Genomic DNA, 25,166 nt, shown 5'->3' with positions numbered 1-25,166 from the left:
ATTATTATATGTATGTATGTATATATATATATACATATATATATATATATGTATTAATAATTTAGTAAGAAGTGTAATTAATTTTTACATTTTAAGAATTGATTATATTAACTTAGAATTTCTTATAAAAACTGAGACAAACTCTTCCTGCTCGAATCACACAGATCGAACAATATCGTTGTTACAGCAAAAATATTGAACGAATTTCTCGTTGCAGAATAGTGCAGTTTTCTGAAAATGCTGTAGGTAAATTTTTCCTTTAACCGAAATAAAAATGCGTAATCTGTAAAATTAACACAATTGTTTTGCGCGTGCTTACCGCACTCTAAAAGCAGTTTTTGCTTTAATCTGCTAAGGATGAACTTTTAATCCTTAAACTTTTAACGTGATTAAACTTTTGTATGATTCCATTACTTGAAGGACTATTAATAACAACAATTAACGTTAAAAAGCCTATAAAAACTAGGTTTTATTTATTTGTATTTTTACTTGAGTTTTGACGGTATTTTCAACCGGCTGCAAAAGGCACAGGAATCTTTCGTACAAAAAACAAACATTTCAGCAGTTTCCAGTGAAAACTGGGACTGCACTAAGGACGGGCCCTGGGGAAACTGACACTGGGGTCAGGGCAGACGAGAACTGTGCCATTACCGGGCAGACAATGGCTTGCCCAATGCCCAACGCTGTGTTGACAGTCAGGATACGCACTATCACTGTGAGAACCTCTCCGCAACTCTCGTTTCTATGGAACCCGCAATTGCCAATTTTAACTTGTATTACTCCAACGAACCTTCCGGCTGCAATTTTCCTTTGGACATCTAATTCGAGTTAAATCACGAATTTATTTACCATGTAAATCATTTGGCGTAACACACCACATCTTTGCTCTGAGGAGATAGGTAGTTCACTTAAAAAATTAACAAGTTTCTAAAGCCCTGCTATAAAACTTATCCGGGCAGTTCCTAAATTAAAGAATGGAATTAAGGTGAACGAGAAAATTTTAAACAAGAAATACATCGTGTATTAATAATAGTCCATTCGTATAGTGAACTTCTTATATTATATAAAAATTCGTTGCACCATGTTGGGTTATTATGGTGCATCTGAAACGCATTGTTAATTTTTGAACTCGCGTGTTCATACGAGTTACGCACTGGTAGCTTCTCGCACGGCAGCGTAGTAGGCGCTGTAGAAGTGGGACCGCCTTCGACAGGATAATCTGAATGTTGCACTCATTGGTCAGTGTTTTTTAACTGATTTACCCTTATAAGCCATCCTTCTCCACACACATACGATAAACGTTTGAAAGTATATAGGGTACTTGTTAATTCAGTCTCCCAGCACCAAACCATATCTCCCTTTATCTGAGATGTAGTGGAACATCAGCTACTGACAAGAGTGTAAATAATCTGACCAAAAAGCACAGCAGGAAAAACCTGTACGTAATTTGGCTCGAAGCACCCGTATAGCTTTTGTTGCTACAACTACTTTGCTTGCTGCCTCAAGTCAACAGTTAACATGTCTAGCGCGATGATAATATAATATATTTATATTTGAACAGTTAGGGACACACTGAAAATTATTTTTATTCTTGTATTTTAAAATTGTCTTCATAATGTTGTGTTTATCAACCTAATATTAGGAAAAATTACTTAAAACAGTGCATGTTGACAAATCTTAAGTTAAAATCACAAAACTCTATAGGATTTAATAAATAAAAAATAAACCAACATTAACACTTTTTTTAAGTGATAGAGGTAGATATTTTATTATATTAATTAATTTTGGAGATTATATTAAAATTTTACAAGGACATTCTTAGGGTGTCTGGTTTACATATAGGCGTATCCCTATTTCGTAAACCCTACCGGGCTACATCCCTCTGCTCTTGAACACTCCCTTTTCCCCCTAGTCAGCAGATAGTAACTGTCATGCGTAGTATTAGTGCCTTATCGAGTTGTGGAACAACAAACAGTGAATATATTTTGTAACGGTGACTCCGTGCGTTAATGCCGCAATTCCTAAATTGCATTGTAGTGTTTTGATTTATCTGCGGTGTAAATCTTGAAACGGATCCAATTCCCATTCCCACACGTACGACGTACAGCGGGAACAGAGTTGCACGGCCGCGCTGCATATCGTACGACCTCAATTGCGCCAGGAGAACATGATCCGTGTCCACCCGAGACCGGTCTGGCCGAGTATTGTCATATCAGACTAGGTTTGTTACTTATCCTACTCCTCTACACTAATGTTGACAAAACCTCTAAATTCCTCCTACACATCTCTCATTCGTATTCAATGATAAAACACTATTAACCGAGTATACTCTTCGGAACTAACAAATACTCGTAAATGAAACCGGTCGAACCAACTCGATAATTAACATAAAACACAAATGGCTTTCGGTAAGTAAGATAACGTGTGGATAGATGGACATATAAATTACAATCTAAACATTGAAACAAATTTTAAAATACATTTTGAATAGATGATTATATGTCCCTTTTTAAAACTCTTTGATTTATGTTTGCTTTTATTTACGTAATCCTTCCTTATCACAAAAACAAAGCTAACTCGTCAACTTTATTACCTTTGTATTTCCACGGCAGTATAGTTTTAGGAAGTGAACGTAAGTTTCCAAGACATCTTTATACTTATATCTTCTTCTTCTTCTATGGAGCGGCCTACTGCCATGCACTTAAGCCTCAAGGGTCTTTTTGCGCGCCTCGGAAGCACACCATGAGGCCTACCAGTCTATGATTTCAGCATTTCCGCAAACCGCCGAAAATAACCTATCAGGTCCTCCTGGGGAAATTCACCACCCTTGGCCAAACTACCAAAGATGGCATACCGCTCCCTTGCTACTTATAGCAAGTGTTCGGCAGTTTCATCCTGCTCATCGGATTTTTCTACAGAGCGGATCCTCCTGAAGGATGCTGACTCTGTGAAGATGCTTCCTCAGGTGACCATGTCCTGTGATCAGACCTATAACCCGAGAAGACATCGATCTACTTAGTGAGAGAAGGTCAGACGCCACCCTGGAGGAAGGCGACTGTAGTACCATTCTGCTCATTCTCATACCTCCACCTTCTCAGAATGTTCAGCGCGAACCCATTTCGAGACAGCCCTAACCAGCGACCAAGAAATATCAGTATATAGCTATATATGTACGAGTCCTTTATCCTCCGTATGTACTAAAAAGCAAAACAGATATTAGGTTTATATACAAAAATAGTATATCAGTACATATTTGCGTATCCTATTTATACTTCTCCCGAGTAGAGTGATCTCTGCCTCAGAGTGACTACGACTGGGTCTCCTTATAATCGTTATTGACTCAGTTGCGTAACCTCCATCATCCCATCCGTGCCGAGCCGTATTGTTTCCCCCCAATTACGGTCTCGGTGGTCGGGCCGGCGTACTTCCTCTCCTCCCTGATCGCGCACTCTAGCATTACCGAGTAATGTATGTCATCATCTCATCTCCATCGGTCTGTGTTCAATTCACGTTTCAGTTTTGGCCGCCAGTTCGATCATTACTATTACGGGTAGCATACATTAACACCTACCACTTTTGTTTTGTAAATTCCTTCTACACTCAATTAACTAATTAATTAACTAACTAATTAGCAATTAACTTGATATGTTTTAATTTAATTTTAATTGGCACGCTGAGATACTTTTAAATCTTTCTCTTGGTACAGCTTTCACTGAATGCATTTCCTCAAAGTGATCACAAGGTTCCATATTTAATGAGTACTGTAGGTGAATTTTAAAAGTAATAGTTGATTGAACAGAGTATATTTTAATTCAAACTACACCCATACAATTGTAAAGTGATTGAATGATTCTTGAACAGAAATATCGTACAGATGTATTTTATGACATGTCAATTATAATTAAACACAAGTTACTTTGAACGCTCATGTACGACAGTATGGATTAAAATAGAATAACAGCCTTAGTGGCGTACTCCTCCTCCAGTGCATTAAGTATGTGGCCACTGTGTCTCAATGTGGCTGCGACTGAATCTGCTCATAATCGTTAGTGGCTCAACAAAGCTATTTGGAAAATTGAGGAAACTCAAGATAGGCAAGTATAAACTATATTTTAGCAGTTCATTACTCTTAAAATTGCATAAATGCTTATTTTCGTATTCGGTCACCTTAACAGCGCCTATGGGACGAGACTCCACTATTTAAAACTTTAAATAATTACAAAATACACACAAATTCTTCCACGTCATATCACGCTAGTTTTTAAAGAAACTTCATACACATACGAATATTGACTTATACGTAATGAATTATACAAACTCCATGATAAACTCTTCCTGTACCGCAGTTATGTCGACAATGAGCGATACAGTCTCCAAATACGATCCTCTGTGAACATCTACGCCGCCCCCACACTCTGATCGGGTGACAACTAGGAGACAGTTTAAGGAGGCGGAAACTGAACAAGCTCTAGATTCACACTATCAAGACAACAGTTTATCAAAGGATTACAAAACATCGCAATAGCATAATGCTTATGCGTAGTGACGAAGAAAGACAAGGCGCCCACCATGAAGCACATGAGATGGACATTCGCCGCATGAGCCCATTTTCCTTTATAGTCCACTCTCATTGTATATAAGCTTAGAAGTCTGCGAATCTCATTACACGCTCGGTGAACAATGCCGGCTCTGCGCCCATTGAGAGCCCAGAAACAATAGAGTCGGCGCGAGCTAATCAAGTTATCAGTGGAGCCGATACGACGCCGCGTGGGAAGATCGGATCGCACAGTATCGGAAGTCCGTGCCCGCCGGGGCGGAGCGGTTCCTGTTCACAAGGTATGACGGGTATCATCTCGACCACTTTCACAGAGTTACAGCATTGTCGGGTCCGGACATGTGTTTACCCTAGGTGTCCAGTCACAGAGCGGCCGCCCGCCGCACACGTAACTCGCTCGCTCCGCTCTGCTCCCACTCCGCCCGCACACCACTGTGCACGCATGCGTTACACACGCACATGAGAACTGCCCATTATACTGCGCGTGGTTACGCGTCAACAGTTCGCACAACATTTCAATACGGTATTGTAAATAACTTGCAGACCTATAATTAAACATTGATGGCCTACTGTGGCCTGATTCACTCACACTTTGCGTATGAAGTAAGACTTCGGAGAGGCTCTGCAAAAAAAAAAAAAAAAAAAAAAAAAAAAAAAAAAAAAAAAAAAAAAAAAAAAAAAAAAAAAAATTGAGCGAGTCTTTGGACTCCAGAAAAGGCTGTCAGAATAACTGGAAAGTTAAATTACAGAGAGGCGTGCAGGAAATCTTTTAGGGAGCTTGAATTTCTTACATTGCCCTGCCTCTACATAGTCGACGTGATCATATAACGGAAAGTATACAGAACTACAACAATAAAACCAATTCAAAAGTCGTATAAAACACCTATTGGTGTCTAGTGCGTTCTACTCTGTCGATGAGTTCACGATGAGCCGCTGAGAGTTATGAGAGGCATAGAAAATGGGGTAAGTGAGAGTGTGCTTGATTGAAGTGTGTTTGGGTGCATGTGTGAATTAACAACTATTTACAAAATGATTTACTGAAATTTGCAATGCAATGTAAAATTGTAAAGATGCAATAAAATATGATTTGATTTGATTCATCTACAACATTACATCAACCAGAGAAGAAACAGAAGAGCTGTTTTCTTCTGAACAATGACAGAAGGTTATCAGAACACTTGTACCTCAGGGGGCCTGTTGAAGAACTCCAAGCCAATGCTGGCTGTCTCAGTATGTCTCTCCCCACATATCATGCACCGTGTATCATTATTTAAATAAAAATTGAGAACAGATTCTTATAAGTAGAGAAACTGAATGTATCGTGTTTTTGAAACTATTAATTCACGTAGTAATTCCCTCTTTCTGTTTCAATTTAAATATTTCTTGGTTAAAATTCTTTGCAATAATCCTTAATATGGGTTGATTCCAGAAGAACAAATTAATCAGCTTCATATTTCTGTTACTCCTATGAATAGGTACGGACTAGTAACTTCGTGCGAATGTTATATCATTTACTTCTTCCGTGGGCATTCCCATATAATACAATGAATATACAACACTTCAAATTGACTGAAGCTTTAAGAATCAAATACATTTCGATTGTAGTAACCATACGAATTCTATATTATTTACTTCTTTTATGAACATTCTCATATAATACAATGGATATACAACACTTTAAATTGACTGAGGCTTTAAGAATCAAGTACATTTTTATTATTTTGTTTTTAGATTTACTTCATTTCACGCAAAACATTAAAATGGGTGAGCTTTTAAAGAGCAGCTGTTGTTTTGCAGAGTTACTTCCAAATTTTCTTTCACTAAGAAGACCGTCTCGTACTGTCCAAGTATTGCACAAATGGTCTGTTAGTAATGAAAAATTACAAGTATTGCACAAATGGTCTGTTAGTAATGAAAAATTACAAGTATTGCACAAATGGTCTGTTAGTAATGAAAAATTAATATTACTGGTATAAAACAGTATCGTAACCACGGCTTTCACATAAGAGAATATTATACAGTAGTACTGTATGTCTACGTCAATAGAAACGCTGAAGACTGTTTAAGAATACTCTGTTTTGTTAATAGCCAATTTTTGTTTTAACTTTTGCAAATGGCAAATTACAAAACATGAATTTTACATAAGGAATCCTTAGATAGTTATTGTTTAAGTTACTTTTTATCTCATGAGGAATCACGAAAAGTAAATTTTAGTAATAAACCAGAAAAATAAAAATTTAATGATATAAAACACTACATACAAATATAACAGGCGAGAGGGAGGTAAACGTTGGCTACTATATTCGTGATTCAGCAACTATAGTTTACAACATTACATGATAAAATACTATATTTAATTAGATTATAACAACATAATAGGCTTTTCATGCCCATTCACTAAACTGCCCATTGCTTTTTAGACGGTAATTTATCTAATTGTGGGTTTTATTTATTTATTTATTTATTCAATTACATTGTTTTACACAGTTTGGCCTCGCCAAGTTACATAAAAAACTTGTCGGCGAGGTCCAGCGATATTTCCTTACTTCTACTGCTCCACTTCTACTGGCAATAATGTCTTTAATAAGTTGTATCGCTTAAATCAATTTAATAAATTAAACTACTAATGACGATTTATTTGCGGTTTAGGGCAGGCATCATGTTTCTATTTATATTTGGCAATTGTATGAATATGGTTTGAACTTAATATAACAATAACAATAACAATAAAATAATATAACAATTACATAACGAAAAACAATATAAATTACAATAACATGGTTAGATATCTGAAAACGATTTTTCTAATAATAATAACAATATATTCTTCTAGGAGTTCAGTGGTGTGTAATACGTGCATACCTGTCTGAATTTGTTCCTCTTTGTCTGTCTCCAGTTGTGTGCAGTAGTGTCGTCTGGTCGAAAACAGTTTCTGCTAATCGTGGTTAGGTTATGTTTTGTTTTTGGGTTATGTTTTATGTTATGTTTGCTCACTGAGTAAAGTGGGTTTAGTGGCCTTTTCGTAGTCGGTGAATAAAGTAGTGTGAATAAACAACAGTCTAGTACAGTGAGAGTGAATCTGAGTAATGAAAATAGTTTTGAGTGTTGTGCAGTGTAGTGGAATGTCAGTGCAGGCTAGTGGGGATTGGGCCAGGCTAGGCCTATTTCTAAGACATCTACAAATGGCAAGTTTTGTCTTTATACTTGATATAGAGGTCTAGCTGTATTTAACCAAATGTAGGCTGCCGAATTTAAACTTCTTTAGATTTGGTAAATTTTCTATTTCACTAGGCAGTTGATTAAATAGATTCGGTACTATATATTCTGGTAGCCTGCGCCCATAGTCTGTCCTTGGGGTGTGTATTTTGTACTTAGCCAAATGCCTAGTATTATAGCTTCTGTCCAGGGTTTTCCTTAAATTGTTTGTTTTCATAATATATCTGTAAAATTTTAAATATATACAATCCTTTAGGTGTTAGTTGTCCCTTTAAACTATAGTGCTGGTCCAATTGATTGTCATTTATGTCCAATTCATATCCGTAGAGTGCCCTTAAACATCTTTTTTGTAAATTTAGTATTTGGTTTAAATGGCCATTCGCTGTTGTTCCCCAGGTAGTTATTCCATATGTGATTATTGATTGACATAGTGCCTTATAAACTGCTGTAATATAAGAAATCAGGGTATTTATCAATTAATCGCCTCTAACATTTAATCATTAGCACCGACCATTCTAGATCTCGTGCGATAATTATGTCAACTATCAGATGGCCAACGCTGACTCCGCAGGACAGCCTAACGCCGCAGACAACATACAGTCACCACTGGTGGTCCTGGTGTGGAGATATAAGGCTCGGTGTGTGTTTACTTGTCCTGCCAGACTATTGGTTGGGACCTTGGCTCCATTTCGATTGTGTCGTCACGCACGAGATCACGACAGCTGATTGTGAAACTCAAAATATCGGTTGTATTGTGTATCGCATCGTCGTGATTCAGTGATTCGTACTCTTCAATGTCACCAACATACCGTCGAGATTCGAGTACAGCAATTTATACACCATAAACATACATCTCGTTGTCCTTCAATGTCATCATTTCACTTAATGTTTCACTAAAACATTTAAACGTTTTGTGACCTTGGAGTTCAAAAGCTAACGTATAGAGAGATGAAACTTGAAAGTAACCTGCTTCTCTTCAAGACAGTGTTAAACCAATATAAATCAACCTCATATCAATATTGGTGAAGCAAACTAGAATAAACCGTACGCATTCTTTTCCAAAACGAAATGGAACTGTGAAAACTAACTAGTTAATGTACAACTATGTAATTTCAAATCATGCTTATGAAAACGAATACATAAAACATAGAGAACCAATCTAAGAGAGCACATAATATCCATGAATATTACCGAGCCCAATTGTCGATTTTAGCACACTCTAACTGAACGCTCAATATCTTCCATCACGAGTGGATTCAAGGACCACATTTCTGACCAATCAGCATTCTGGTTAGCGCCCACAAAAACCTACCAGGTGCTCAATTAAACTTTTCATGCCCTTCCTGATGTAAAAGGAGAGTATAAGGCTATCAACCAATTTCCCTTGAAGGAATGCAGCGAATCAACATTTCCATCTCTGCAGGCATTTCTTATGTTGGGGGGGGGGGGGGGGGGGGGAAGGAAACCCATCCAATAAAGAATTAATTAACTTATCAAATACAGGGAATTCTGTAGGCCAGTGTTTCTCAAAGTTTTCATACTCAATGCTCTCTCTTTCGGTTTGAAATACTTTCCGAGGCGCCCTACCCTTTTTGTAACCCCCCACCCACCAACCCACAGATAACCTTAGTTTTAATAGAGTTGATGAAGAAAAACAATATAGTCACACACTTTTTGAATATATAATTAAATAATGATAGGGAGACATTCTTCAAAAAAACAAATCTCAGTTTGGAAAGATGCTGAAAATCACGTCATTAGGATCGTCTTGAAAATATAAATCATTTTATTCTAATATACTATTTTAAGACGGAAAATCTTGTATAATCACATTTACCCACGATAGCCTTCCCAGAGATCGAGTTTCTTTTTAAAACCTTCCACTCTGTCTGCAATTTAAGATATTTGTGTAGTATGTTCAACTTTTAAAATCAGTAAGAATAGCTAGTTTCGCAAGAAAGCCCTTAACAATAAATTTGTTAGCACTGGCATGGTTTTATTCCTTGAAGTAATCATATCTCATGTGTTAGTTCAAGCGCCTAGAAAGGGAATTATCGAGAGACAACAAACAAGAACAACTTAAAAACTCGAAAATTTTTTACGAGTGATTTTAATGTAGCTGATTGTACCATCGCAATCGCAATCTTATATAGTACAGTTCCTTGCCCCTGGGTGTGTTACTAATGTTTCTTCACAGGAAAAACCCTCGACTTTTCGACAAGCCAACCCTCGCACCACGAAAAACTGGTGAAAGTAAATGGATTAAATCAACCATCGTCCTGAAACTGAACTAGCCCAGGAATTACACAGTGAGTGGACGTGAACAGGCGAGCAGAATCAGAAACAGTGTTGAATAAACAGCTCTTGGCATACTCTCGGGTGACCAGACACGCATTGGCAATTGGGGACCTAGGAGGGGGAAATTCCTGATTCAGTAGATAAGACTCCTTAGTCTACATGCAGTACGTTGCGTGCTCTCAAGATTTGCATTGTAGTCACGGTTTTTCGATATACGTTATTTCCTGATCGCAAACAGACAAGACAGTTCAGTAAATAGTTACATATCCACGTCGACCGTTATATGGTATTCTACTAGATAGTTGCTCCGAGCCGAGCTAGGCCTGAACAGCCAGAGACGGAAAGGTGGCTGAGTAATTGCTACGGAATAATTGCTTCCTGCTACATCCTTGCCAGTTACGTGCCACGTCTGGACTGCACTGCGCCTTCCTTCCACTTTCATCCGGAGCACTTCCACTTCCACGACGCTCGTCCACCTAACCCACAAACAATTTGGGGCGAACGATGTTTCCATCTGCCGAGATGACGGAACAGAACGTCTGCCACTCGAGTGAACCGGATACCACGTTAGTTGGATGAACTGCCTTTTGTAAGTGGATGGACTGTCGTGGCTCTGTACTCGTGTAATCACCAACTTGACAACTAGGAAGTGGCTCCGCGCAGGAGAGCCACAAATAAAGTACCCAACAGTTGTTGATAGATTAACATAGTTTGCTCTTGTTGGACAGATGCCTTGATGTGTACTCGTTTACACTTAACTATTTTATTTTGCTCTTCCTTCTTTAGTAATTTAAAATCAGACAATCCAAAAATGTTGTAAATTTAATTCGCGACTTGCTTCGCTTAATGGAGAAGTAATGATGATAAGGAAGAAGAAAGGAGCGTGTACAATGTTACTCCTTAGTTTTACATTTGATGTTGATGTATCCACGCATGCGTGACGCACATTTCGTCACCCGTACCGCAGGAATGTTTCGTATTTCTCTATATTACGAGATACAACGTCAACAGAGTACAGGTGTGAATAGGCTCCATGACTACATACCGTTCTGCATTGTCCATTTTCCACGGTAAACCTCAGGCCTTACATTCGTACAGGAAACATCTCCATTACAATTATATGTGTGTTGAATTCAACTCACTTCATTTTACTTATTTTCAAAATTTTAACCAACTATTTATTTATTACTAGAAATGAGAAAATCTTTTATGCGACATGGTATGATTAGGCACCACCACGGGTCGTAACGGGCTTAGCTTAGGTTGCACGCAGATTGTCATGTCTATAGCTTAGTCTATTAGGCGTCATGTTTTACTATGTAACGTGTACAAATTTGATCTGATTGTACTTATTCAGCAATTTTTTCATTGCCATCATGGTTACCAATAAGACCAATGTAAAAAATGTTCACTATCGCTAAGCCAAGTAAATGGAGTGATGTGCACCATCATTGAACTCTAAGTTGTTTATATATGAAGATTGAAGCAAAATTTTAGCCTATAGGTTAGTTCCTTCTCGAGATATAGTGCAGTCAGATACATACAGAAATGTCATTTTCCATTAAAGACCAGTAACAAATTAAGCTGCATTAGTATCCGAATGCATTTTCATCCACAAAAAAACAAAAAAAAAAAAAAAAAAACAAACAAACAAAGTATGTAACATCAAACTTTATTTAGGCTATTTAAAATCTTCGATTTCAAGCGCGTTTCAACTGACTGAGTGTAACTTAATTCTCACACATTTTACTTAATGTTATCTGAGAAATTTAGCACAAAATTGCCAGTGTGGTCGCATTATTAAAATCACCAAATATACATTTATACAATTTAGAACCGGAAATGTGGTTACTCGCCGAACTGAATCAAAATCACGATGATGATTGCAGTGTAGGTCCTTCTGTTCCAATTCTATGGCACTTCCTCTACTCCCACGAGTCACGATCAGAGGCAAGCTACTTTCCCAGAGCCCAACACATTGATACTTTACTTCGATTCCATTAGATAGAAATGCAGCATTACAATCAAAGTTAGATAATCAAAGAGAAATTAAAATCTCCCACCATTCCATCAGTGGGGTAAAAACTGCACAATTCATATTTACCAGACCACAGAAGATGCAGTGGCAGTCGGTGGACGTGGGCTTTGAACGACTACTAAGTCAATTAACTGGTCAGACTACACAATGTTCAATGGTTATCATTCAGAACTGTAGTGTTTCCTTACCAACACAAATTACCATAACATACTAATATTGTCCTGTACGAACATCAATACTGATTGGGTACTAATAATTTCCCAAATTGTTTCCTCTCATAATTAGCTTCATTAACTATTAACCAAATTCATTAATTAACAAATATATAATTTACTAGCTGTTACCTGCGGCTTCGCACGCAATTTCGGACAAAAGGGACACCATGGTCATATTTATAGATATTGTAACTTACTATCTTACGTATTTTTTGTGCCACTGTTGATTTTGCCTTGTTTCCCCGATCAAGAAAATATATATAAGTACACATGTTTAAGAAGCCTAATATTGTCATACAGCGTCTACTTTCGACCATTATAATTTACTTCCAATCTAAAATATTTCTGGTCCCACAACTGAATTTGGTTTGTTACCCTGATCAAGAAGATATATATTAAAATGATAGATCTCTTAAACCTTCTGACAGGCTATACCTTCAGGTGTCTATAAATTTCAATTTTTCAGAAGACTCTTCATTTTACGAATAAGACCTGCATCAGTCAAATCAATGAAAATTATCAGCAGTTACACTGTATTGAAAATAGAAAAGATTCCAGTAAAACGTACATGATCGATCTCCGAAACCTTCTGACAGGCAAAACGAATGACTATCAATCCATGTGTCCATCAATTTCAACGAGGATCTGGGTGACGGAAATAAAGTTCCTATTGTTCTAGACGATACCAGTCATCCTCCACGACAGCACAGAGACAATGGACCTCCCAATGTGAAAGACTATCGACAACCGAGACAGTGGGATGAGTTTCTCCGCACGTCAGATCAGAACGCCCCAATGCGGTCCGCGATAGGATGCCCCAGTGACCCGTGACGGAGAGGCACAAAGTAAGAATGGAGCGTGTGGCTAGACGTGTCGGCACGCGCAGCGGACACACAGCTGTCCAAACATCGCGCAGATTGTGGGTTGTCCGGACCGTACATAATGTGCGCGAGTTTACGCAACTGAGCCTCACGACTTTACGTTCACCCGGGCCCCGTCCCTGTCCGGCTCTCGGCTGTCCACTTCCTCCATTTACAATTTAAATCACTCACAGAGCCGTCAACTGCGGGGTAGAGCGTGATCTGACACGTAACATTACCCTCCTGTCCGTGTGGACTGGATTACCACCAGTGTTACAGGTGCTACACGGTCATATACAAGAATGGAGGGGAGATAGGACCAACAGTAACAACTTCACATCATCCTCTCTTTTCAATTAATCACTTCTTCGGCTCTGAAGTGTTTTTCGGTTATTTTTTTCTTAAAAATGCCGAAACAAGTAACCTTATTCTCCTCTCCGTGTGGACTGGATTACCACAGTTTTACAGTTGCTACACGGTTATATATATATATATATATATATATATATATATATATATATATATATATATACGAATGGAAAAAGATGAACTGTAAGACCATCCTTTCTTTTCATTCAATACCCTTCTTCGGCTTGAAGTGTTTTTCGATTATAGTTTTCTACAAAATGCCGAAAACTGTCACTAACTCTAATTTATTTTTTATGTCGAGGTTCCACAATGATGCAACAAACCTTTCTCTTATTATCAGGGACAAATAAAACCACACAATAGTGGTGGTGGTGGTGACACTGAAAATGCGGTTTTCGGCGCAGGAAACGTAACAAAACCCAAAATGAGGTAAACGAGCGGGACAGTGCAGAGCCTCTCCCCCATTACACTGCCAGAGATGGGTCGTCATTGTGGTGTTACAAGTCGGCCACAAACGGTGGCTTCCGCACATTCGGCTCGGTGGCCGGGGAGAGATCTGACCGCGGCGGTGGCTGCGCGATGAATCAACAAGGTGTTTCTCTCCTCTAATTCGACGAAAGCGCCGTCTGTTTCCCTCGACCATTAGTGGCCATCTCCTTGTCATGTCGTTAGAACATCGCTTCTTCCCTACTCCGACTGCGTGAAATTGGGTTTATTTCAGGTATGTTTCATCGCACCGTTGCACAAACAGGTTTAAAATCGAATAGAATTTCTTTTTTTGACATTTCTATGATAATTCCGTGTATTTTGACAATTTCAAAATCTTCCTAGTCAATATTGTTTTTAAATACTTAGCCTAACCGTTGTTGAACATTTGTACATGTTGCTAAATTAGACGCTCATTTTTCTTAAAGCAATTGTCCCCCTAAGGATTTTGTTTTTTGCCGAAATGTGGATGACAAATACTTCGTGTGTAGGCCTACACAGTTTAAAACATTTCCACCTTTATAACTTACTGTTCAAGATCAGTATGTGACCGTCTCGAGACTTCTACCCACGATACGTGTAATGCTGAATGATTGTAATAATGAATGATACTCATACACACAACGCCTTCAATCCATCTGATGCTGTGGACATTTTTATGAGTCTATATGTCTGTACCGATATGTATACAAAATAAAAAAAAAAAATATAAGCAATGTTTGTAATGCACAGGTATGAAGTTAGGCATTACAATTCCGTTGCAACAATGACGTTTTCACAAAATATTTTATAATCAACCTAGTTAAAATAATCTAAACCACAGCGCTGAGTTAGGAAAACTGGACATACATTTTGATCGCTCCAAGAGAAAATCATAAGCATTTAAAATGGAAAACAATCTTATAAATAGGATAAATAAAAACTGTTAGAGATGAAATTATTTACAAAAAAAAAGAGTGCAACATTTTTTAATGAAGGAAGTTATATATTTTTAGGAAATGTTCAAGATAATTAAAATAAATGACAGGTTTGAAAATAAAAAAATTTTATAAATGAAAGCCTTACATTCCCTCCACTCAGCTTTCATAAACGTACTGTAAAAATCCCTACACTTAACTTCCACAGTTCTTCTGTGAGTCTGGTGACAAGATTTCCCCAAGTATCACTCTACAACTCCTCGAGAAATTACAAAAAATTGTTCTATTTACCACAGAAAGAAAGGTGCTGTGACAAATATTTTACTATGACAATTATCCAACCGATAACTGGTTGCACCACCTTCTCCGAACGGACATCAAACAACAATCATCTGGCAAGAAAAGCAATTACATAAACTAAATGACCTCTTCTATAGCCTGCCTAGACTACTGGAGCACAACGGGATTATCTATCAGTGGGGCGACATCCAACTCGAGAGTCACGCAGAGGAAGTAATCAGCGAGCGCGAGCAAGCGGGAGTGCTGATTGCCCATTTAAGCGTGGCGCGCATGCGCAGTCGCGCGGACGTGCCGGCTTATTATGATATTGGTCAAGGTCAAGCGAGGGGCGCTGGCAGAGACTGCAACGTGCGAGAGTGTCTGGTGTCTGACGGACGCGACATAGACCAGGGGCGTAACTAGGTCATTTCCATGGGGGAAAGGCCCACATTGAGGTTCTCAGCGAAATAAACCAACAGTACAAAAACTGAATAAACGGTAGCTCTCAATGAAAATTAATATCTTCAAAACTAATCAATTAAACTAACCAAATTTTGCTTAAATGTTTATTACAAGGCCAGTTACTGAAAAATATCATAAAATGATCATTAGTATTTTTTATAGCGGACATTGCATCTTTTAAACTTTGATTATCTTAAACACTAGCAATTTACGTAATAATTGCAAGAATAACAGTTTTAGAGGATTTTATCACAAATCGAATGACACAATAAGCATTAAATCGAATAATAAATAACTAATTTAGAGCAGATTTACTGTAACAAGACATGGCCTACATTGAGGTTCTTAGCGAATAGCCAACAATACAAAACCTGAATAAACGGCAGCTCTTAATTATTTTTTTTATAATAAACACATACATACAGACAGACGGGAAACTAAGCATCGGAGACCCATTTTCATATGGTAAAATATGTTTGTCTTGACCTTTTTGATTGATTTGACAAATAACAAACGTCTGAGTTGATCGGGGAAGCGCACTAGGTGGATCGGAAATGCGATATATAAAATATTTCGAACTTTGAGAGACTTTATCGCCTCAATTGTTGTGAAAGGTTATAGAAATTCACCTTCCAAAGGCTAAGATTAATGTACATAATAAAAATGAAAATGTCAATTTCACCGATGACAATTCATTACTAATTTACTGTAGATATGTTCGACTTTTCTAATATTTAATTTTATTGTTGCTTTTTAAATATTATCTTTACCAATCAATTGTAAGGCAATTTGGACACAATTTAGCCGCAACGAATGAAACCATCTTTAGTTTTACATTCCTAAGCATTCACTAGGAAAGTGATTTAAAAAGTTATTAGAAAATGCTTACATTTACAAAACGCACGAAAGCCTTATAGATCATCCGCTAGGAAAAAGACAACACAGATCATCAATAGAAAGATTACAACAGAGACAACGTATTTCTGTTCGTTCAACTGTGAACATCTCTGGCAATTCGGGGAAAAGCCCGGAAGTAGGAACAACCCTGTAAATAACATTACGCGCTCTTGCGCTGTTATAACATGGGAATGCCGAGAAAGCAAGAAAGAGCGAGAAATAGTTGACATTTCCAGTACAGCTGGAGATCTAACGAATGTAAGTAAGGTCACTCGGAACTGACACTATATCAGGAATGTTTATTGGGGCAATAAAATATTACAACATTTATCTAACAAACTGGCACATATAAGTCTACTCGTACATGAGCTAACCTTTATAAGCGTTTCAAATCACCTTTTATAAAACTAGCTTGGATTTTCGCTGAAACCAGCTGCGAAAAAGGTTTAAAAAACATTCCTTAAAAATACTTAAAAATTTTAAATTAAAAAAAGGGGGAAGCCGATCCCCTTTTATGCCTTATTCTGCCCGTCCTCATGGTCCACTGGCCTGTGCGAGGACCTTATCAAACAGAATAAGGAGGAGAGTCGATACAGTACAAGGTTGATGGTATTGATAAAAAAGTGAAAGGGTCACAGACAGGATTCGAACGTGCGCTATCTCCAACTCAAACTCAAAGTCCACCATCTTAGACCACTCGGCCATCCCAACGAAAAGAACGTTTGATTTAATTGGTAAGATTTTGAAGTAGCTTGGAATTTCGGAATTTGGATTTTGGAATTCGATCTAAGACCTATGGCACATGAAGGAGGGCAGAATCACACAGAATGGAGATTAAATTTTCCTTTACTTGTGTATTCATACCACGTAGAACACGTGTCTCTCAAAGACGTGCAATGATAAATATCAAGATACACGTCTACATTACAATAGCCAAATGTATACCTTGGTCTACCGTATCTCAATAATAATAATGCTGTGGACATTTACAGCTAAACTCGGTCTTCAGTGACTGCAGCATTTGCTACATAGGCAAATTAAAAATTTATTTATTGAATATTTATGGGATCAAATATATACGAAAATATTTTAGAATTTAAATGGTGATGATGTCAAAGTATAAGTAAATTAAATCATGTAACTTCTCAAGAAAGGATCTGCGGATGTAGGGAAGATACAGTGAGATAGCAGGTCCTGGTAGTCTAGTTTGTTAACGTGATTACAATAGGGGTAGTTTGAACATTACTTTGTTCTCTCTGACCTTGTGATTGGATAGTTGGAGGCCAATCAAAGGCTTGGTTTTTAGTTAGTTGGTTTACTGGAAGGGGGTGTATAAGTAGCCACGACACGCGTCTCTCTGCGTCTTTCGGAGTGTTACTTTGCGGTTAATTGAGTTAGTGGTTTGCGTCTTTATTAGTACCTTTACCCATCTGCGAGAGATTTACGTAAGTCGCTCTTTTATAGTCGAATCACGATTTTCAGATGGGACTTTTGCTGTTTTACTATTGGTGGCTTTCATTTCAGGGATTTTATAAATTGTTTGTATACAAAAAGGAAATAAGAAGATTTGAATAAACTTTATAATTAACGCAAGTTTTCAAAAGAGTATCTGTCGTTGCAAGTATAGTTCTTGGTAAAGTTTTCCAGTTTAATTGTAGTATTTAAAAGTTACTGGGAATAACCATTTAGTTTTCAACAGTCAGAATAATTTGTATACATCAAGATATAAAGCTTTTAACAAAGAATTTGGGGTGAAACATAGTTAAATTACAGTTTGAACTTACCATAAGTGGTACAAACAAATTTTCAGGACATTTTTAGTTCAGTTTTATTAAGCCTCGTTTGTAATAGAGAAAAAGTACATTTATTTTTAATTAAATTATAATCTTTATTTTATTTGAGTTTTATGAGAAAGTTATATTTTTAGCTCGATTTTTTTTGAAGCAAGAAGTTGATTTTATTTTAGTTTATTTTATTTTAATACCCTTTCTTGAGAAAACTTTTACGACAAAACTGGTTGCCGGTTGCGTAAGCTTTTGGTAATTAAATTTTAATATCTAACAAGTACAAGGATTGTTATTTTAAGTCCGAGCCCATATGAAAACATAATCGACCTTAGATCACCACTAAAACTTCCGCAGCGTTTCAAACGTTCCAAGTGGTACTCGTTCTACCGCATTAAATAGCTCTCGCTCGTAAATAGCAAACACGCGAGTGGAACACCCAAAAGAGCCACGAGACGGGAAATGTAAAGTGCTGTAAACATCGTGAACGGTCGGGGCGCGAGGGAAACGTGCTGTAAAAGCGAATGCCGTAAAAGGCAATCTATTTTTACTGCGGACAATATTCTAAGCACAAGGCGAGCCGTAATTAACCGCAGTGCGCGGAGCGGAGGTCAGTCACGAGCGGTCTGGGCTCGGCGATCAGCTGATTGACTCTGACGGTACGGGTCACCGCGGTTCAGGGAAAGCCTAGGGGAGTGTCTTCAGTGAAAGTACACACACTCCGGCGAGTCGACTCTCGTTGTGTCCGAACCTTTTAATGCTTTCTCCGCGTTATATCATGTGTGAATTGCGCAATGTTTGCAGGGATCTCGCGCATCGCCCGATCAATTACTACGATCTGACACACGCCGCGCTGTGGTCGTTGTCGTTGCATTGTCTCCAGCTTACAATGGATTGCTACAATAGCGCAACGGTCTGCTGCTCCTCTCGTATGTGAACTGGTCGCAGCTATCGAATACATAATCGAATAGTATTCGAATATAGCCCGGGTATTCACATAGTCGAATACCTCAAACTGCATTCGAACACTTTTGAAATGAATACAATTTCTCTGGAGGAATCGGATTCAAACAAATGGTATTTATTCGTTAGGACTAATAGTATTGAAATAAAATATTTGAGAGAGCTGTATTCGTATTTATATTCATGTATTATTGGAGGGGTTTAATTGAATATATGGACTATGAAAAGAATAATTTAAGGGGAGATTCATAATTTGGAATAAGTAATTAAAAATTTTCAAACTTGGCAAAATGTATAATTGTACAAATGTTCAATTAATAAACACGATAAACTATATGCATACGAGTATATCTTGACTATAAAGAGAATAATTAAGGGGAGATTACTAATTTGGAATAAATAATGAAAAATTTTCAAACTTTATAAAATGTATAACTGTACAAATATACAATTAATAAATACAATAATATGTATATATTTGGACTACGAAAAGAATAATTAAGGGTAGATTCATAATTTAGAATAAAATAATTAAAAATGTTCAAACTTGACAATGTTTAATACAAATATTCAATTGATAGATAAATTTGTAAATCATAAATACAATAATATATGTGTATATATCTGGACTACGAAGAGAATAATTTCGTAGATAAGTCAGGACTTGTATGTTAGAAAAAGTATTCGAATACGTAATCGAATAAAAGGGTGCTTTTGAATACACCGTATTCGATTCTCCCATCACGTCGCCGCTCACGGCCGAGTTGATTGCTGTGTATGACCGCTCGTACTAACCACTTCATTCCAAATTAACTGATAGTCGCATTTTCATTACTTTTACAGCACGTTGAAGCTTCTTACCTTAGTCAAATACAATGTCGCAACTAACAATAACCCGGCCAACAGACGCAACCCTGTTCGCCAGATAAATGAGACGGTCATTACCGCCGTGACATTAATTAGCCGTGATGCGGGCTACTACTAATCTATTGTGGACGGGCCAGACACAATCCGTGGTTACAGAAGTCACCTGGTAGCAGCAATTGGCGAGGTCGGACGTTATATAAGGGCGGTTGGCCTTTCGTGGCCATCCGATGTCCAACTGTAGGCCTACACTGTAACAGGTTAGGTTGGGTTACACAATGGGGTCGCGGCCCTCGACGCATCGCCCGAACCAACACGCCCTGTTACAGCGCTGCTGCACTATCCACAACGCTTGTAACAGTTTACCGCTTAGACATATACACTTACAGTGAAACCATGATCTTACGTCTGTGTTCATCGATATATTTTAATCGTGATATATATAATCACGATATATGTGCGATATTTGTAGTTCAAATTTATTAAAAAGTTGCAAAGGTTCAAAATTAACTATCGAGATGGGTTTACAACCCGTTCTATGTAAATTACAGCGCTGACGAGATGGACGGAGATTTGCCTGATATAGAACAAAACAAACATCGCTAACATAAAACAGACAAATTACACGTTTTCGTAAATAAAAAACCTTTTTTAAACACGACGAACCGTTTACATTGTGTTGTATGGTGTGCAAATTAACCAGCGCCTTCTAACGCAGTAACTGCAAGACAGGCACGGCGCTGTGCGGCAAAACGTCGTATTCACTGGCGTTCACTGCCATAGCGCAACTCGACTGTAGATCAAACAAAACGCAAAGTAAATGGAATCTCCTACTACTCACTGATCTTGCCAGCAGTGATATCATACATTTTTCATTGATTCAAAAGCCAGAATGGATGAATCGCACCGACTCAAGGTATAAAAACAACAAGAACTCCGCGCTCTGAGACGATCAAGTCCCGAGTCATGTGATCGAGCATCTGCGTAACAAATACTAAACTACACATACGATTTAAGACTTTTAATTTTATAGGATTTAAGGTCATTACATCTTTTACAGTCCATATTGGGTCTACGATGACGTGACGTCTTTCTTTAGTGTCGAACACCTCGTCCTATGACACAACCGGAATTAAGCAAAGCGAATTTCTCACCTGAGGAAGCATCTTCACAGAGTCGGCATCCTTCAGGAGGATCCGCTCTGTAGAATGTGTAACGAGCAGGAGGAAACTGCTGAGCACCTACTCTTTGATTGCCCTGCAATAGCAAGGGAGCTATCTTTGGTAGTTTGGACAGGGGGTGGTGAATTTCCCCAGGAGGACCTGATTGGTTGTTTTCGGCGGTTTGTGGAACTGCTGAAATTGTACACTGGTGGGCCTCATGGTGTGTTTCTGGGGTGCGCAAAAAGCCCTTGAGACTTAAGTGCATGGCAGTAGGCCGCCCCAAGGGGGAAAAAAAGCAAAGCCACAGCTACCGTGTCGCGTACAGGCAGTATCATTGCTGCAGTATCGGGACGTTTGAAACGATCACAATGATTAAAACAGACGACTTCTAGCCCAATAAATGCTAATAACCCTAACATAGTTCTTCATAAAGGCAATAAACAGAACGAGAAGTAATTTTAAAATCCACAAAAATGGTCATTTTATTTAAATTTGTTTTTGACTGCTGACGCTTTAGACATTCATTTATAAAATAAATTTAAATTATTATGTATGAATGAAACTAGCCTTACTAAATAGAGTCAACACTTAAAGTTAAAGTCTGCACTGTTTACATACTTCGTAGCACATTTGTTCTTTCCTAATTGCCACAAAACTAATCAAGATTAACCTCTTTCATTTAAGTAATCATATTTTGACAACCTCAATAATTACAATGTGGAGTGAAGTATGATGAAAAACACTGGATCAACATATGTGTTTAAAACATACTGTATTATTGATCAACATTTACATAATGCCAAATATGGCCCAATGTTTGTTTTTCACCTACTTGATGCTGTGTATTTGGATATTTTTTATGCTACCTTGTAAATCTGGATTTAGGATAAAATGTTTATGTCACTATAGTTTTCAATTGTACTGTCATACAGCATCAAACTTTTTACACAAAATTCTTAAGGAAAAAATGGATTACATCATTTTTTACAATGGTATGGTAAGGATTTTATCAAAATAAAAATAATCACCTTTTTAATGCGAACATGATATTTAATCTATACAAAATAACATTTATTCCCTTTTAAAAACCAGAAATTTTAAAAGAATTTCTATATTAAATTAAAACCACATCAGATAAACAAAAATGTATTACATGGAAATGTGGATGGTTCAAAGTTTAAAAGAAAAATACAAAATTTGAACTATTCAAGATTTCAAATTATGCAGACTTTATTGTTATTGTACCGAGATGTCAAGACACTGAAAGAAACATCTCAACTGTCCAAATTTTTTTATTAAAAATGTTTAAATTTTCAGTTTGACTGTGAATTTGGGATACAAAATTATTTGTTTGTCCATAGCTAATTGTTCCACCATAGCCAATTAAGCTATGGTGAAATTTTAAAGATCATACCAGAGTTTCTGTTTATTAATCTTCAAGACTTTTCATCGAATATTGGTTACCTATTTTTATAACTAATCAACATAAACCACTTAATATTAGAACAATAACTAACATGTTTTCCTTACTAATTGTTCAATTTGTATGAAATTGAGACTTTTTGAATGAACAAAAAGAGCTTGTTTAATTGTTTAGAGTGGATGTTATTTTATTAATAACTGGTTTTCCACAGGCTGTTGGTTTATAATCTGCTGCAGTCACACGAGTGCACAGTTAGACCAGAATGTCACAGTCAGTGAACTACTGGAGGATGACGCGCTGCTGCCTGTCAAGGAGCGATTCCGCAGACTGATCCCTTACATGACCTACTACCTGGACCAGAACCAGAACCAGTTCCCAGCAGTACAGCCGGTCAGCAACCACCTGAGAGCACAGAACTACTACGTGCCACAGTACCAGGAGCAGAAGTACCAGCTGGTCCCGGTGGGGTACCTCGTAGGGGGAGGCTATCGAAGAGTCCCCGTCTATGCCACCCCGGCACAGCCCGACTACACTCAGCTGAGCTACACGCCACAAAACCCTTCCGACTTGACGAGAATGATCGCTCAAAATTATTTGGCCATAGCGAAACAAGTCGGTGGCCAATCAAAGGACCAGAGACCGGCGCAATATACAACTAAACTTCATTACGCAGATCAAAACCAGCATCAAAATATCGCTTACAAAACACAACCCCAAACGAAGACATACTTCCCGAGAAGACAACAACTAAAACAGAACTCGTACAGACAACAGTACTATCAAAAGAACGTAAGACCCAGTTACACTCCTCTGAAAGACGATTCCTACGTGCAACTGCACAGCAACTACGAAACAAAACTATAACACTCGACAGAACGTCAAACAGTATGAGCCCGACCCGGATGTCATGACTATCACCAAGAGTCAGGAGTTGACCTTCCCCGTAGAAGAAGGTCCAGTATCACTTCCGGCACCAAAGCCTCAGATAGAATACGAACAACCGGCACCAACAGTGCCTTCAGTAGAGCAGAACAGTCTGTTGGAACTGCTGGCTGGGTACCAACTGACCAAAGCTATACCCGAGAAGGTGACACAATCCAACTTGGGCTACAGCATTCAAACGCTTTCCAGCATCCTGAAACTGCTGCAAAAGGCCAAAGTCAAGCCCAGTGCTTCGCAAGACATCGGAGGAGACAACTACGATAACGGAGTGGGGAACAGCTACTCACCCTACCAGACGGAGGGTAGTACTCCGGGACGAGCAGGGATCGACTATCCTGCATTATCCGAGATACCTGAGACACAGTTTACCTGCAAGAACCAGAGGTACAAGGGCTTCTTCGGTGATCCAGAGACAAATTGTCAAGTGAGTAGATCCTCAGAGTTTGCTTTTAATTTATGGCTAAATTGTGTCAACAAAATCCTTTCATGATTTTACATTAATTTTGATGTTAAAATATTTATAGATGTGGTATATTGAACATTTAAAATTACATACACAAATGCTAAAGCATTATTAATTGAACAAATTATAAACATTGATGATGAAAACTTGAATAGCATTCGTATTTAAGTCAACATTCATAATCATAAAATAAAACGGTTATATACATAATAAAATAAATTATCAGATTCACTAACTCTATCATTTAAAGTCTTTCAGCTGTCAATACTATTATCGCAACCCTCTAATTACGAATTAGAAGCAAATTAGTGTAAATTTGTTACGATTTCTTAAGTTTTTACTTTTTGTACAAATAATTTTTCTAGTACATAAAATACATAATAACCAAACTGTTTCAAATAAAACTTAACCAAAATCAGACTTGAACGGCCAAGTTAAGGACAAAATTTAAATTGCAAAATTAAAGTAAATAATTACTCAACAATAGTATCTTTGAGATCTATAAATGTTTGATGTTTATGGGGGGGGGGGGGGTGGGGGGGGGGGGGGGTGGGGGGGGGGGGGGGTGGGGGGGGGGGGGGGTGGGGGGGGGGGGGGGTGGGGGGGGGGGGGGGTGGGGATACCTGCAACAGAAAATACAGAGTCTAAGTTCAGCAGTACTGAAGAAATAAAATATGATTAACGGCTTGCACAGATTTTGTGAGTAGGACCACAATTATCCGGGATGGAATAAAATTGATACTTCAGGCATCATTGAGGACAGCTGTTCTGTTCCAAAGTAAAGTTTTGAGGATAGTATTAAGCGTTATTTCAAGATGAACAAGTTTCCTCAAAATTTTGTTTGAAAAACTTGGAACTCCAAAATAAGTTTGGTCTGACAGGAAAAGTTCTTGAATACAAACACTAGATCCTTACTATCCTTTTCCTGTCAGTTTCCTTTTTACCATTTCACATTTACACTGACAGCAATCT

The 25,166-nt window shown here is 37.8% G+C and overlaps 1 pseudogene; it reads left to right on the top strand.

Moving 5' to 3' along the window:
• Positions 1-24,236, top strand: part of LOC124361888 — a 46,617-nt pseudogene extending 22,381 nt beyond the window's left edge.
• The last annotated feature ends 930 nt before the right edge of the window (positions 24,237-25,166 follow it).

This window comes from Homalodisca vitripennis, chromosome 5 (assembly GCF_021130785.1).
Source record: "Homalodisca vitripennis isolate AUS2020 chromosome 5, UT_GWSS_2.1, whole genome shotgun sequence".
NCBI classification, from domain to species: domain Eukaryota; kingdom Metazoa; phylum Arthropoda; class Insecta; order Hemiptera; family Cicadellidae; genus Homalodisca; species Homalodisca vitripennis.
The sequence above is the reverse complement of the archived record's forward strand: the minus strand, read 5'-3'. Positions and strand labels throughout refer to the sequence as shown.